Below are 11549 nucleotides of genomic sequence, written 5' to 3' on the forward strand. Positions count from 1 at the left end.
CTGGATTTTGACAGGTGGTCACATTAATGAGACTGGACTGTGTATCGTGAGAACTTTACAGCTTGTTTGTTATTAAAAGGAAGTTTGATAGATTAATAAATTATATTACAAAAATGTTCACCAAGCTCCCCCCACCCCCGACACAATAGTAAAAAATATAAAATATAAATGAATAAATGAAACGGGAATTACACTTTGAAGTATAAGCAATTCCTTCTTGGCTCAAAAAAACAAAGAACCACCTTCAACAAAAAAAAAGCAGCTTTTCTGCAATGTGCGGCCTCAGCCTTAGGGAGTTAATACTGTTCATTCTGTGCTGTATCATTTTGCACAGTTTTGAATTCCTTCCGTATAGGTTTGCATAGTATATACAGTATATTGAAGGGCCCACTATATTTCTTTAGAGGCTTGTGTAGCTTATATATCTCTTATCTAATAAGTCCAGAAAGCTGAATAAGCAGAAAAAGTACTCCAGGAATGTAAACCATTTTCACCTTTCTTGACAACCCGCTGAATACTAATAACATACATTGTGCTGGTACATCCTATTACTAATGCTCCGTTCACACTTGCGCCTGCTATCCCTCTGCTTGCACATCATTTAAAAATAAAAAAATCTGTTTGGTAAAAACAGGATTCCAAACAGTTACACAGCGAATACCCAAATCTGTCTTTTCAGATGGATAGTCAATGAGTGTCCTCCAAAAAAACCCCAACCATTTGTGTCAGCTTTTGACCAATCCGATTTTTTTCTTTTTCCTTCCTCTTTCTGAGCATGCAGAGGGAAAAACGGATTGCAAAACAGACACAGATTGTTATCTGTTCTAATCCGCCTTCCCTAGACCTCAATGAAATGGTTTTGAGGGAGTCTGTTGTATATATTTATTTTTTGTATGGACACAAAGTCCTGCAAATCCAACTTTGATCTCCGTTCAAAAAAGCGGATACACAGCGGAAAGGCTCAAAATGTACACTTATGGATTGTTTCAAAAAGCCATCGAAAGGAATGGGTTTTTAAATAAACAGTTTTTCTGATCTTAAGATGGATTCACGGCGGACTGATACCAAGCGCAAATGTGAACGAAGCATAAGCTGTATTTCCCAAAATAAGATAATGGATGCTAAAATATGGATCAGTAGTGTTCAATAGGAGAATAGGGAGTCAGTGAAGTACTGGCAATGGGAATTTCCCTAATTTTCTCATTTCTGACTGTGATGACTTAGGGTGCATGCACACGGAGTAATGCTCCGCTCATTCAGACACATAAACACGTGTCAGAGTGACCGCTGTAAAACAGAATCCCATTGATTTCAGTGGATGCCGGTCTTATGAGCACTACATATTAAAATCAATGGGTTTAAAAGCCTCCCATTGATTTCAATGGGTAGCACGCACAAAACCAGCAGTTATTGAAATCAATGGGATTCTGTTTCAGGCTAAGGCCCCACAGGTCGTAAACACAGTGATAAAGCGCTGTGGGAAGAACCGCTGTGTGATCGCATTGCGGTTCTTTCCACAGCGCTTTGAAGAGAAAGTTCACAGAGTTTTCCTCCACGGACTTTCTCTTCCCATTATATCTACGGGAAAGCCGCAGGCTTTACAGCATTCGGCCAATCAACGCTAGTTCTGCCGGAGGCTCGTCTGTGAGCAGGCGGAGTCTAAGATCGGACCACAGCAGTCTCCATTGTGGTCCGATATTAGACTCCGCCTCCTCACAGACGAGCCTCCGGCAGGACCAGCTTTGATTGGCCGAATGCTGTACACTGGCCAATCAACGCTGGTCAATACATTCCTATGAGAAAGAGAGTTAGCTCCCTCATAACGGCAAGCTGCCAGCTCTCCTGCCTAGCAAGGACGAGCCTGCTGCAGAACCAGTGTTGATTGGCCGCAGGTTCATCTTTGCTAGTCAGGAGAGCTGACAGCTTGCGGTTACGAGGGAGCTTACTTTTTATCAGCGCAACTGCAAGCGCTGTGCAGTTAAAGCGCACGGACCCTATAGACTATAATGGAGTCCGTGCGCTTTGACTGCACAGTGCTCCTCCTAAACACTCTCCTCCTGCTACTCGTGGACTTGGTGACCCTCCTTTAGTCCCCTGAAACGAGCATTTTTCCCCATAGACTATAACGGGATTCAATATTCAATGGAGTAGTCGAATATTGAGGCTCTACTCGAAACGAATCTCGAATATTTCACTACTCGCTCATCTCTAAACAAGATCCAAAACTTTGAAAAAAAAAAATCTTAGTCCCCGTATTCTGACATCAGTAACCTTTTTATAATTCTGTAAATGGGGCTGCATAGGGTGTCTTATTTGTGGGGCCATATGTAATTTTCATGTACACAATTTTGGGGAATATCCGAGGTTTTAATGGCTTTTTATTCACATAAATATGGCGGTTCAGTTCTTTGATTTGGATTTTTCCTCCCACTACAGCACTCACCATACAGAACAAGGATCTGTATAAGTTTGTAGATGAGGCATTTTCAGTTGCAGCGATATCCAATGTGTTTTACATTGGGGCCTAGGGAAAGGGGGTGATTTGAACTTTTGATATATTTTTTAAAAATATTTTTTAATACTTTTTTCCTTAACTTATATTTTTAAATCCCCTAGGGGTCTGATGACTTATACAATGCTCTGTCTAGCGCCGCCTGTAGTAGAAACTATAATAATGACAAGTCTGAAAGCCTTCAATAGGTTCCCGGCTCTGACAGTAATGGATTGCCACCCCTGCTTCTTATTCTGGGAGACAGCAATCCACGCCAAAATACCGGCGCCCATGTGCCAAGATGGTGCCTCAGTTTTATTAGAAGGGTTAATACCTGTGATCTGCTTTACCAAATCCACGGCAGAATTGCCACAGAAGCCACTAGCTAGAATTATTCTACCTCCAATTCATTTCAATGGGAGTTCTCCAGAATCCACCTGAAGATCAAACATGGCACTTATCTCCGCTGGCTGAAAAAAACATGTGTCCGACTCCCACTGACATGAATGAAGGCTGATTTCCGGCTCAATTTTGAGCAGTTTTTGAGGAACAAAATGACTTTTATATTAATTACAAATATCCCTGTGTGAACATACCCTAAGTGGTGTAATAGAATGTATTTATTTCTGGAAACATTCCTCTTTACATATAAGAGCTGAAGGGGTTGTACAGATCTAATACACCTTACACCTGAGAGGTTACTACTACTACTACATGCATTCTATGAGGATGCTCTGGTTGGCACAGGCTGGCACTATTTGCGCGCACACCCCAGCTGGCATTAGTCATGTGGACACTAGCTGGCACTATTCATGAGGTATTTCTAGCTAGAACTCTTAATGACAACCCTCTGACTGGCACTATTCATGAGGTCCCTGTAGCTGGCACTATTCATGAGGTCCCTGTAGCTGGCACTATTCATGAGGTCCCTGTAGCTGGCATTATCCATGAGGTCACTGTAGCTGGCATTATCCATGAGGTCACTGTAGCTGGCATTATCCATGAGGCGACTGTAGCTGGCACTATTCATGAGGCCACTGTAGCTGGCATTATCCATGAGGTCACTGTAGCTGGCATTATCCATGAGGTCACTGTAGCTGGCATTATCCATGAGGCGACTGTAGCTGGCACTATTCATGAGGTCACTCTAGCTGGCACTATTCATGAGGTCACTGTAGCTGGCACTATTCATGAGGCCACTGTAGCTGGCATTATCCATGAGGTCACTCTAGCTGGCACTATTCATGAGGTCACTGTAGCTGGCACTATTCATGAGGTCCCTGTAGCTGGCACTATTCATGAGGTCACTGTAGCTGGCACTATTCATGAGGCCACTGTAGCTGGCACTATTCATGAGGCCACTCTAGCTGGCACTATTCATGAGGCCACTGTAGCTGGCACTATTCATGAGGTCCCTGTAGCTGGCACTATTCATGAGGTCCCTGTAGCTGGCACTATTCATGAGGCCACTGTAGCTGGCGCTATTCATGAGGTCACTCTAGCTGGCACTATTCATGAGGCCACTGTAGCTGGCACTATTCATGAGGTCCCTGTAGCTGGCACTATTCATGAGGTCCCTGTAGCTGGCACTATTCATGAGGCCACTCTAGCTGGCACTATTCATGAGGCCACTGTAGCTGGCGCTATTCATGAGGTCACTCTAGCTGGCGCTATTCATGAGGCCACTGTAGCTGGCACTATTCATGAGGTCACTGTAGCTGGCACTATTCATGAGGCCACTGTAGCTGGCATTATCCATGAGGTCACTCTAGCTGGCACTATTCATGAGGTCACTGTAGCTGGCACTATTCATGAGGTCCCTGTAGCTGGCACTATTCATGAGGTCACTGTAGCTGGCACTATTCATGAGGTCACTCTAGCTGGCACTATTCATGAGGTCACTGTAGCTGGCACTATTCATGAGGTCCCTGTAGCTGGCACTATTCATGAGGTCCCTGTAGCTGGCACTATTCATGAGGTCACTCTAGCTGGCACTATTCATGAGGTCACTGTAGCTGGCACTATTCATGAGGTCCCTGTAGCTGGCACTATTCATGAGGTCACTGTAGCTGGCACTATTCATGAGGCCACTGTAGCTGGCACTATTCATGAGGTCCCTGTAGCTGGCACTATTCATGAGGTCCCTGTAGCTGGCACTATTCATGAGGCCACTGTAGCTGGCACTATTCATGAGGTCACTCTAGCTGGCGCTATTCATGAGGTCACTCTAGCTGGCACTATTCATGAGGCCACTGTAGCTGGCACTATTCATGAGGTCACTGTAGCTGGCACTATTCATGAGGCCACTGTAGCTGGCGCTATTCATGAGGCCACTGTAGCTGGCGCTATTCATGAGGTCACTCTAGCTGGCACTATTCATGAGGCCACTGTAGCTGGCACTATTCATGAGGCCACTGTAGCTGGCATTATCCATGAGGTCACTGTAGCTGGCATTATCCATGAGGTCACTGTAACTGGCACTATTCATGAGGCGACTGTAGCTGGCACTATTCATGAGGTCACTCTAGCTGGCACTATTCATGAGGCCACTCTAGCTGGCACTATTCATGAGGTCACTGTAGCTGGCACTATTCATGAGGTCACTATAGCTGGCACTATTCATGAGGTGACTGTAGCTGGCACTATTCATGAGGTCCCTGTAGCTGGCACTATTCATGAGGCCACTGTAGCTGGCACTATTCATGAGGTCACTCTAGCTGGCACTATTCATGAGGCCACTGTAGCTGGCACTATTCATGAGGTCACTGTAGCTGGCGCTATTCATGAGGTCACTCTAGCTGGCACTATTCATGAGGCCACTGTAGCTGGCACTATTCATGAGGCCACTGTAGCTGGCACTATTCATGAGGCCACTGTAGCTGGCATTATCCATGAGGTCACTGTAGCTGGCATTATCCATGAGGTCACTGTAACTGGCACTATTCATGAGGCGACTGTAGCTGGCACTATTCATGAGGTCACTGTAGCTGGCACTATTCATGAGGTCCCTGTAGCTGGCACTATTCATGAGGTTCCTGTAGCTGGCACTATTCATGAGGCCACTGTAGCTGGCACTATTCATGAGGTCCCTGTAGCTGGCACTATTCATGAGGTCCCTGTAGCTGGCACTATTCATGAGGCCACTCTAGCTGGCACTATTCATGAGGCCACTGTAGCTGGCACTATTCATGAGGTCACTCTAGCTGGCACTATTCAAGAGGCCACTGTAGCTGGCACTATTCATGAGGTCACTGTAGCTGGCACTATTCATGAGGCCACTGTAGCTGGCGCTATTCATGAGGTCACTCTAGCTGGCACTATTCATGAGGCCACTGTAGCTGGCACTATTCATGAGGCCACTGTAGCTGGCACTATTCATGAGGCCACTGTAGCTGGCATTATCCATGAGGTCACTGTAGCTGGCATTATCCATGAGGTCACTGTAACTGGCACTATTCATGAGGCGACTGTAGCTGGCACTATTCATGAGGTCACTGTAGCTGGCACTATTCATGAGGTCACTCTAGCTGGCACTATTCATGAGGCCACTGTAGCTGGCACTATTCATGAGGCCACTGTAAACGGCATTATCCATGAGGTCACTGTAACTGGCACTATTCATGAGGTCACTGTAGCTGGCACTATTCATGAGGTCACTGTAGCTGGCACTATTCATGAGGCCACTGTAACTGGCACTATTCATGAGGTCACTGTAGCTGGCACTATTCATGAGGCCACTGTAGCTGGCACTATTCATGAGGTCACTGTAGCTGGCACTATTCATGAGGTCACTGTAGCTGGCACTATTCATGAGGCCACTCTAGCTGGCACTATTCATGAGGCGACTGTAGCTGGCACTATTCATGAGGTCACTCTAGCTGGCACTATTCATGAGGTCACTGTAGCTGGCACTATTCATGAGGCCACTGTAGCTGGCATTATCCATGAGGTCACTCTAGCTGGCACTATTCATGAGGTCACTGTAGCTGGCACTATTCATGAGGCCACTCTAGCTGGCACTATTCATGAGGCGACTGTAGCTGGCACTATTCATGAGGTCACTCTAGCTGGCACTATTCATGAGGTCACTGTAGCTGGCACTATTCATGAGGCCACTGTAGCTGGCATTATCCATGAGGTCACTCTAGCTGGCACTATTCATGAGGTCACTGTAGCTGGCACTATTCATGAGGTCCCTGTAGCTGGCACTATTCATGAGGTCACTGTAGCTGGCACTATTCATGAGGCCACTGTAGCTGGCACTATTCATGAGGCCACTCTAGCTGGCACTATTCATGAGGCCACTGTAGCTGGCACTATTCATGAGGTCCCTGTAGCTGGCACTATTCATGAGGTCCCTGTAGCTGGCACTATTCATGAGGCCACTGTAGCTGGCGCTATTCATGAGGTCACTCTAGCTGGCACTATTCATGAGGCCACTGTAGCTGGCACTATTCATGAGGTCCCTGTAGCTGGCACTATTCATGAGGTCCCTGTAGCTGGCACTATTCATGAGGCCACTCTAGCTGGCACTATTCATGAGGCCACTGTAGCTGGCGCTATTCATGAGGTCACTCTAGCTGGCGCTATTCATGAGGCCACTGTAGCTGGCACTATTCATGAGGTCACTGTAGCTGGCACTATTCATGAGGCCACTGTAGCTGGCATTATCCATGAGGTCACTCTAGCTGGCACTATTCATGAGGTCACTGTAGCTGGCACTATTCATGAGGTCCCTGTAGCTGGCACTATTCATGAGGTCACTGTAGCTGGCACTATTCATGAGGTCACTCTAGCTGGCACTATTCATGAGGTCACTGTAGCTGGCACTATTCATGAGGTCCCTGTAGCTGGCACTATTCATGAGGTCCCTGTAGCTGGCACTATTCATGAGGTCACTCTAGCTGGCACTATTCATGAGGTCACTGTAGCTGGCACTATTCATGAGGTCCCTGTAGCTGGCACTATTCATGAGGTCACTGTAGCTGGCACTATTCATGAGGCCACTGTAGCTGGCACTATTCATGAGGTCCCTGTAGCTGGCACTATTCATGAGGTCCCTGTAGCTGGCACTATTCATGAGGCCACTGTAGCTGGCACTATTCATGAGGTCACTCTAGCTGGCGCTATTCATGAGGTCACTCTAGCTGGCACTATTCATGAGGCCACTGTAGCTGGCACTATTCATGAGGTCACTGTAGCTGGCACTATTCATGAGGCCACTGTAGCTGGCGCTATTCATGAGGCCACTGTAGCTGGCGCTATTCATGAGGTCACTCTAGCTGGCACTATTCATGAGGCCACTGTAGCTGGCACTATTCATGAGGCCACTGTAGCTGGCATTATCCATGAGGTCACTGTAGCTGGCATTATCCATGAGGTCACTGTAACTGGCACTATTCATGAGGCGACTGTAGCTGGCACTATTCATGAGGTCACTCTAGCTGGCACTATTCATGAGGCCACTCTAGCTGGCACTATTCATGAGGTCACTGTAGCTGGCACTATTCATGAGGTCACTATAGCTGGCACTATTCATGAGGTGACTGTAGCTGGCACTATTCATGAGGTCCCTGTAGCTGGCACTATTCATGAGGCCACTGTAGCTGGCACTATTCATGAGGTCACTCTAGCTGGCACTATTCATGAGGCCACTGTTAGCTGGCGCTATTCATGAGGTCACTGTAGCTGGCGCTATTCATGAGGCCACTGTAGCTGGCGCTATTCATGAGGTCACTCTAGCTGGCACTATTCATGAGGCCACTGTAGCTGGCACTATTCATGAGGCCACTGTAGCTGGCACTATTCATGAGGCCACTGTAGCTGGCATTATCCATGAGGTCACTGTAGCTGGCATTATCCATGAGGTCACTGTAACTGGCACTATTCATGAGGCGACTGTAGCTGGCACTATTCATGAGGTCACTGTAGCTGGCACTATTCATGAGGTCCCTGTAGCTGGCACTATTCATGAGGTTCCTGTAGCTGGCACTATTCATGAGGCCACTGTAGCTGGCACTATTCATGAGGTCCCTGTAGCTGGCACTATTCATGAGGTCCCTGTAGCTGGCACTATTCATGAGGCCACTCTAGCTGGCACTATTCATGAGGCCACTGTAGCTGGCACTATTCATGAGGTCACTCTAGCTGGCACTATTCAAGAGGCCACTGTAGCTGGCACTATTCATGAGGTCACTGTAGCTGGCACTATTCATGAGGCCACTGTAGCTGGCGCTATTCATGAGGTCACTCTAGCTGGCACTATTCATGAGGCCACTGTAGCTGGCACTATTCATGAGGCCACTGTAGCTGGCACTATTCATGAGGCCACTGTAGCTGGCATTATCCATGAGGTCACTGTAGCTGGCATTATCCATGAGGTCACTGTAACTGGCACTATTCATGAGGCGACTGTAGCTGGCACTATTCATGAGGTCACTGTAGCTGGCACTATTCATGAGGTCACTCTAGCTGGCACTATTCATGAGGCCACTGTAGCTGGCACTATTCATGAGGCCACTGTAAACGGCATTATCCATGAGGTCACTGTAACTGGCACTATTCATGAGGTCACTGTAGCTGGCACTATTCATGAGGTCACTGTAGCTGGCACTATTCATGAGGCCACTGTAACTGGCACTATTCATGAGGTCACTGTAGCTGGCACTATTCATGAGGCCACTGTAGCTGGCACTATTCATGAGGTCACTGTAGCTGGCACTATTCATGAGGTCACTGTAGCTGGCACTATTCATGAGGCCACTCTAGCTGGCACTATTCATGAGGCGACTGTAGCTGGCACTATTCATGAGGTCACTCTAGCTGGCACTATTCGTGACAGGCACTATCTATCTATAGGTACGTACAGTCCAGCTGGTACTTATGAGACCACTGTTGGGCACTATCTATAGGTACATTTGGTGCAGCTGGTGACCACCACTGGGCACTATCTATAAGTACGGTGCAGCCTGTGCCTATGAGACCACTGACGGGCACTACCTATAGGTACGGATCAGCCTGTGCCTATGAGACCACTGACGGGCACTACCTATAGGTACGGATCAGCCTGTGCCTATGAGACCACTGACGGGCACTACCTATAGGTACGGATCAGCCTGTGCCTATGAGACCACTGACGGGCACTACCTATAGGTACGGATCAGCCTGTGCCAATGAGACCACCGCTGGGCACTATCTATAGGTACGGATCAGCCTGTGCCTATGAGACCACTGACGGGCACTACCTATAGGTACGGATCAGCCTGTGCCTATGAGACCACTGACGGGCACTACCTATAGGTACGGATCAGCCTGTGCCAATGAGACCACCGCTGGGCACTATCTATAGGTACGGATCAGCCTGTGCCTATGAGACCACTGACGGGCACTATCTATAGGTACGTACGGTGCAGCTGGTACTTATGAGACCACCGCTGGGCACTATCTATAGGTACGGATCAGCCTGTGCCTATGAGACCACTGACGGGCACTACCTATAGGTACGGTCCTGCGGGCACTACTAAGAATAACCATGTGGCTGGGGCTTCCTAAGACCACTGGTTGTCACTTTCTCTGTCAGCCCTTGTGACACCGGCCGGCACCTGTCTGTACTCAGGGACATTGGTGTGACAGGACACAAGTTGGGCCATCCAGCACTAGGGGCGTCTCCTTATATAAGGCAGTATACACACTAGTAGTCACACTACCGCAGGCTCTCGGCCGCCACAGACTTCTCTATTACCGCACATCAGAAGTGTCTGAACTGTCACTACGTGAGACGTCTCCTATCTGCGGTATCTACCGTAATAACCGCACCTTCCACAGCAGGCGGCGGCAGAGCCCTGTACAGACATGTCCCGGTACTTCCTCATTACAGTGCGGCTCCCTCAGGAACAACCTGCGGTACTTACTGAAGAGATGACAGTGTGAACTGCTGGAGAAGCCGCGACACCTCCTACAAGTCCCCGGCGGCCATTACACCGCCACTGCCGGCTCAGTCACTGCTGGAAAGTCCGCGGAGGAGCCGAGGCCGCCCCGAGCACTCACTTCCGACATAAGCGAAACCCAAAGCACAAGAGACGCCCAGTGTGAAAGAGGGCGGAAGACAGGAGGGGGCGGCAACCAGAGTAACATACAGGGAAATAACGCATGGTGTATACAGCGCACTGGGAGGAGCGGCTCAGTCAGGCCAGGAGCTCGGGGCATTACTTCTAGTAAGAGAGACAGGCTGCAGGGGGCGCCTCAGGCTCGGGCCTGCAGGTCCTCTGTCAGACTGGACAGTCCGGGGATCAGCTACAAGTAACTCCATGTCCGAGGAGCGGAGAGGGAGAGATGCTCTGCAGAGGGAGCGCAGCCAGATTAATATGCCGGCAGTGCCATCTAGTGGAGACAAGGGCAATGACCAGGCCAGTATTCTTACGTACAGAGTGGTAGGGCCATCCAGTGGAGACAAGGGGAATGACCCGGCCTATAAAATAATAATAAATGTTATTTATACAGTGCGAACATATTCCGCAGCACTGTACAATTTGTAGGGTTCAAATACAGACAGAAAGATACATTACAAAGAAATAGTCACTTCACACAATGGGACTGAGGGCCCTGCTCACAAGAGCTTACAATCTATGAGGTAGAGGGGGTGACACAAGAGGTAGCAGGGGCAGCATTGCTTATGCAGAGGTCAGACACTTTTGTAATAGACCACTGATGAAGGGACCTTTTTAGTAGTCCCGAAAACTCTCAATATGTCATTTTTAGTTAGCCATAAAAAAAAAAAAAAAAAAACCCATCAACTACTGAAGACTTCTCAAATTTTTCTTTTTACATACAGTGGCAGGGCCATCTAGTGGAGACAAGGGGAATGACCAGGCCAGTATTCTTAGCACATAATACACAGGGTATAGGGACTAGAGTAAATTCAGTACACTGAAAAAATTCCCTATCTAAAATAAAATATAACTTTTATTTCTTTATAGATAAAAAACATGGACCCAAATAAAAAACAAAAGGGTTTATAAAGTGAGGCAGTGTGATACAGCTTTCCTGAGCAGTTGAGTGA

At 47.8% G+C, this 11549-nt stretch overlaps 1 protein-coding gene across 2 annotated transcripts in view; it reads right to left on the reverse strand.

Annotated features, from left to right (window-relative positions):
* The window catches only part of CASP10 (caspase 10), a 62274-nt gene extending 51697 nt beyond the window's left edge, over positions 1-10577 (reverse strand). For both annotated transcript variants that reach the window (XM_075284335.1, XM_075284334.1), the window contains exon 1: positions 10402-10577. The gene's annotated coding sequence lies outside the window, so the exon portion shown is untranslated. The remainder of the gene's footprint in view (positions 1-10401) is intronic.
* Between the last annotated feature and the right edge of the window lie 972 nt (positions 10578-11549).

This window comes from Leptodactylus fuscus, chromosome 8 (genome assembly GCF_031893055.1).
Source record: "Leptodactylus fuscus isolate aLepFus1 chromosome 8, aLepFus1.hap2, whole genome shotgun sequence".
NCBI classification, from domain to species: domain Eukaryota; kingdom Metazoa; phylum Chordata; class Amphibia; order Anura; family Leptodactylidae; genus Leptodactylus; species Leptodactylus fuscus.